The 5,853-nt window shown below is 39.5% G+C and overlaps 1 long non-coding RNA gene across 3 annotated transcripts; it reads right to left on the bottom strand.

Moving 5' to 3' along the window:
• Positions 1–2,141: 2,141 nt before the first annotated feature.
• Positions 2,142–5,853, bottom strand: LOC119341175. 3 transcript variants are annotated; one of them, XR_005164944.1, is made up of 5 exons: positions 5,570–5,853; positions 5,292–5,452; positions 4,935–5,110; positions 3,275–4,803; positions 2,142–3,180 (listed from the first exon to the last, which is right to left on the bottom strand). It is a non-coding gene; the product is annotated as an uncharacterized LOC119341175 (long non-coding RNA). The 3 variants fall into 3 exon arrangements; XR_005164945.1 differs by having other exon boundaries at positions 2,142–3,136; XR_005164946.1 differs by having other exon boundaries at positions 2,142–3,559; positions 4,504–4,803.

Raw genomic sequence — 5,853 nt, 5'->3', positions numbered from 1 at the left:
CATAATGAATGTGGGGTATGCATGATAATGAGGACCGAATTAAAGTAATTTGAGCGCCACTATCAAGGAATCTGCCTTGCTAGGTGTTCCATCTTTTCTCAATCACATCCTCAGTATTTTTCTAGTGTTTATTTCTAATCCTTGTTTCATCAACATGAAGTCCCAGGCATCTCATAGGTAGAGATCATGTAGAACAAGTAAATATAGTAGCAAAATCACTTGCTTTTTTATGGTTTCACCGAAGAGAGAAAAAGCTCACTTTTATGGAAATTGGTTTTTAGGCTAGACATCTTCTCTAACAGGCAGAGAATGAATTTTAAACTGTGTGCATTAACAAAACTTTCTTGTGGAGGTAAAATGGCGTCATCACATATTGCAACATATCGGCCCCAATTTGGTCTATTCCTCAAGCACCCCTCTAATAGCATAGCTATGGTGTTAACAACTAAATCAAAGATAAGAGGAGACAGATAATCTCCTTGTCCCAACCCTTGATTTCTACTACGCAACCTTCTTCTTGTAGACTCCCGTTGGGCCTCCAAGCGCAGAGTTCTGTAGGATAGGAGCAAATTTCCCTCAAGTGGATAACCTAAGGTTTATCAATCCGTGGGAGGCGTATGATGAATATGGTCTCTCTGAAACAACCCTGCAACCAAATAACAAAGAGTCTCTTGTGTCCCCAACACACCCAATACAATGGTAAATTGTATAGATGCACTAGTTCGGCGAAGAGATGGTGATACAAGTGTAATATGGATGGTAGATATAGATTTTTGTAATCTGAAAATATAAAAACAACAAGGTAGCAAGTAACATAAATGAGCAAAAAAGGTATTGCAATGCTTGAAAACAAGGCATAGGGTTCATACTTTCACCAGTGCAAATTCTCTCAACAATGATAACACAATTGGATCATATAACAATCCCTCAACATGCAACAAAGAGTCACTACAAAGTTCCTATCGTGGAGAACATAAGATGAAATTGCTTGTAGGTTACGAAACCACCTCAAAGTTATTCTTTCTGATCAATCTATTGAGCCATCCCTATAAGTATCACAAATAGCCCTAGAGTTGGTAGTAAAATAACACCATATGACACACATCAATCAACACTAATGTCACCTAGATACTCCAATGTCACCACAAGTATCCGTGGTCAATTATATGATATGCATCAAACAACTTCAGATTCATAATATTCAATCCAACACAAAAAACCTCAAAGAGTTCCCCAAGATTTCTACCAGAGAAACAAGCATGAAAATGTGCATCAACCCCTATGCATAGATTACCCAATGTCACCTCGGGAATTCACGAGTTGAGTGCCAAAACATACATCAAGTGAATCAATAGAACACCCCATTGTCACCACGGGTATCCCACGCAATACATACATCAAGTGTTCTCAAATCCATAATAGTATTCAATCCGATAATAGTGAAACCTCAAAGGTAAAACTCAATTCATCACAAGAAGATAGAGGGGAGAAACACCATATGATCCAACTATAGTAACAAAGCTTGCGGTACATCAAGATCGTGCCAAATCAAGAACACGAGAGATAGAGAGAGAGATAGAGAGAGGGGGGAGAGAGAGAGAGATCAAACACATATCTACTGGTACATACCCTTAGCCCTGAGGGTGAACTACTCCCTCCTTATCATGGAGACCATCGGGATGATGGAGATGGCCTCCGGTGATGGTTTCCCCCTCCGGCAGGGTGCCGAAATGGGTTCCCAATTGGTTTTTCTTGGCTACAGAGGCTTGCAGCGGTGGAACTTCCAATCTAGGTTTCTTTCTGGAGGCTTCTATATTTACAAGAATTTTTGGCGTCGGAAACAAGTCAAGGAGGTGCTCGAGGGCCCCACAAGCCCTCAGGGCACGCCCAGGGGGTAGGGCGCGCCCCTGGCTTGTGGACTCCTCGGGACTCTTCTCGTCTAGCTCCGATGCTTCGGGGGTCTCTTTTGGTCCATAAAAAATCACTGTAAATTTTCAGCTCATTTGGACTCCGTTTGATGTTCCTTTTGTATAAAACTCAAAAACAAGAAAAAAAACAGAAGGTGGCACTAGGCTCTAGGTTAATAGGTTAGTCCCAAAAATAATGTAAAATAGCATATTAATGCATATAAAACATCCAAAACAGATAATATAATAGCATGGAACAATCAAAAACTATAGATACGTTGGAGACGTATCAACCCTTTGTGAGTTGAGAAATATTTCCAATATTATCATCGATCTTAACCCCAACATGCTCCCTCTAATGGTATGCATAATGCAATCTATCTAGTTATCAGGGAATCTTTTCATTTTCATCATTTGCATAACAAAAGGCCATAAAATTTTGTCATGTGCCTTTCTCAAAATCAACTTTAAAAACCAAAGCACTTTTATTTTTGACATGAATGCTATTCAAAACTTCATATAAAATCAGAATCCATCCATAATGAATCTACCTTTTCACTAAAATAGTTTGAATTGCTGAGATTACCTCCCACCTATGTATCATATATATACCTAGAGAGTGATCCCACTAACTTATTTATCTCATCATGCAAGCATGTCACACCATCATATAATTACTAGACCATGAAGGCGCGCGTTGTTGCACCCGTCTATTATATTGTTAGTAATCAAAGAGAGGAATTTTATAAATATATGGACTAATAGGCAACAAAAATATTTGGAGTATTTCACACTAAGTTTCAGGTAACACTGCGAACTCGTTTTGTACTATTGTTATAATTCTTCTAACATTGAGAAATAGCATCAGCCAGATGGTTCGATGTAGACTAACTATAGTATTGCAGGCAATATTTTATATGCAGCAGAACAATCTAACAGCTCACGTTCTACTTTGAAGTTTGTTGGAAACACAAGTTAGCACTGTATGACCCAGTAGAATTTACATAGCTTGTACCATCCAAAACAATAGACCAAGGTATACTGATATGTGATAGGTTTTGGTTACATGCATACACCTAATGTTAAGTGAGCATATCATACACCACAGTATAGGCAGGGCAGTAAAACACGTGTCAGCTATTTAACGTCAAAAGGAGGGGTAGATAATTTTGATATCAACCATATGTGCAGGCATAGCTTTGCTTCCTGATTTCCACCAAATTAGCATCCTTGTAATGTAGAATAAAACCTCAGTTCGGACTCAAAATATATTCTGGAAATAGGTCATTGCATATAGTAATGGATATCCTTGTAACAATAATTGGTGGGAGATATCAAATTTATGGCTATTGAAATGCTTCATTTACCTTAACATTTCATATAAAATCTTGCTCTCTCTAGCTTAGTTCTGTATAAACTTTCCAGTGCATCTGCTTTCTCTGATAATCACCAGCATCAAAAGGTGCAAATTTAGGCTTTATTTGCATAGGAGCAACTGAAAATGACGGCTGAGTTTCGTCAACTTTCCAAGGACAAATTACGAGCTATTGCTTGATACACGTCCTTAAGGTTGGTGCTTGATACAGCTAGATGTTTGTGGAAGGAGGCTCACAAATTAATTTGTCATTGTCAGGCTCATGCTATCCCTTATCCTGGAAACCAAAAAAATGCACAGTATATCTCTCCATTTTCAAAACTAAATTCTAAAATAAAAAAGCAGTATGCTTAACAAAAATCAACTACTTTTTGAGTTCTTTTGGTCATTCCGGTTTTACTGGATCCATATTTGAACATGAATTGTACTGTGTCAACAGGAAAATGCGTAAGATTGATATAACCATATAAATGCAAAACAATATAGGAATAAGAACATAAATCTGACCATCAGGATTAAATTCCGATGCATTCATCAATACAAAATGCCTTTAATTCCAATTTTTTCGACTGAAGCCTAGAAGAAATAGCAAGGTCTTGTGCACAGGTCAGGATACAATCTGCATGCATAATGTACCTCAAAAGAATTACAGTGGCAATGTTCCACCATATAAAAACTAAGTCTCTTCACACAAATCTATCTTATCGCATAACCATTTGTGCTTGTTATTTTATCAAAAAAAACCTACACAGGGAATCATTGGTTACTCTCTTGTACTACCTCCGTAAACTAATATAAGAGCGTTTAGATCACTACTTTAGTGATCTAAAAGCTCTTATGTTAGTTTACAGAGGGAGTATTTGACAAAAATACCTTAGCAAAGCTAAAGGCATCAAGAATTCAAGACTTGAAAGTGTGAACTATATGGGCACAGGACAGAAGAAAGTGACGGTGAAGACTAAATTATGTACAATCAAAGAGTATGCAGTCCAATTCGAGAAAAAAAATCAGAAGGCAAATGGAAAAAGCGACATATCATGAGTGCTTGTCATCTTCAAATATTTACACATGAGGAAGATACAGTTTTTTAGCATGGAACGAACCCACTTAAAAATATCATCAGTGTTCAAAATCACACTGTATGCAGAACTGCTCACAACAACTTAGGAACCTGCGCATATGGGCAGTGATATGACTGAAGTCTGGGATACAGGAGCATACATGACCAAGTGGAGAAGATATGCCAACGGCATTAACAGATCGCTCCATGTTATATGCCTTGATCAGGGTCAATGCCCATGAATCCTAAAAATTTGTAGGGACAAATCATCTGTAGCAAGCAGCCACAAAATCACCTAGCCGTCCATGTACTGAATATGTGAAATTAAATCTCATAGGAGAAATTTCTCACGAGAGACAGGTCAATTTATTTCCTGGCGATAGCACAAAGGAATTGATCCCTCGACCTGGTCACAATGTTGGATACGATCTCACGTCTCTTCCCCAACAACGGGTTGAATCCTGAAACATCACCTCATTGAGATAAACTTATTCCTAATCGATTGAAACAACCACAAACCTACCAAAAATATCAGAAGAAACCTCATCACCAAATCGGTCACAACGTGAAACGGGGATCAAAGGCAACTTACATACTAAATCAGAGGGACCATGTGATCAGTAGTTCAACCACTCATCCTTCCTTGCTTCGTGGCTCAACATGAGTAGGGGCCCACATATGAGCTTCTGCTCAGGGATGTAGTAAAAGGCAAGCATGTCTGCATGTGAAATACGAAGAGATTTCTCTGGTGTACCATCCCAGTTCAACCTAGGATGAAAGAAGTACAATTATACATCACTAATACCACATAAAAACAATTCCAAATTGAGCATCAATAAGGCAAGCACATATGGCGTGTGAAGTGTTACAATTAACTCGATAAAGCTAGCATGACAGAGTATCAAAATGTTGCATTTTAATGAATATTAGCTTCAAACTGTTCTCTCACCAGTATAGATACAGAGGATGTGCCTTCGAATTTCTGGTCCAGCAAAAGAGATTCCCAGAAATTAAAAACTTAATGAATCACGAGCCATCGGAATTCGAAGGAGAGAGTGGAGGACTGACAGAAAGGGGAAGATGAATCCTCGACCTACACGCCAACCATGGCTGCCGGAGAAGGAGGTACAGATGTAATAAGGGGAATGGGGAACGATCAGAGGCACTGTGGATATATATACACGAGCGTCGAGTAAATGAAGAAGATAAATCGGGGTAGTAACCGACCTGCAATTATCGATGGCCAGAGCATCTACTGCCAGTAATTGGCTGCATCAACTACGATTTGCATCTTCAATCACCGGCGAATCGACTCCAATTGTGGTTGATGCTTCATTTTTAACCCCACCAGCGCTCCCCGTCGCGTTGCTCGGAGACGTGACCCTATCGCTCGAGTGAGTCGCCTCTGTCCGAACCCAGCGGGGACGCCGTCGGAGTCGTCGCTCTCGCATCGGTCGCTCCCAGCCGCCAGGTGGGGGTGGGAGCGTGCGACCTTGAGAACGAAAGGAGGG

This window comes from Triticum dicoccoides, chromosome 7B (genome assembly GCF_002162155.2).
Source record: "Triticum dicoccoides isolate Atlit2015 ecotype Zavitan chromosome 7B, WEW_v2.0, whole genome shotgun sequence".
Taxonomy (NCBI): Eukaryota; Viridiplantae; Streptophyta; class Magnoliopsida; order Poales; family Poaceae; genus Triticum; species Triticum dicoccoides.
Note: the sequence above shows the minus strand (reverse complement) of the source record. Positions and strands in the feature narration are given on the sequence as shown.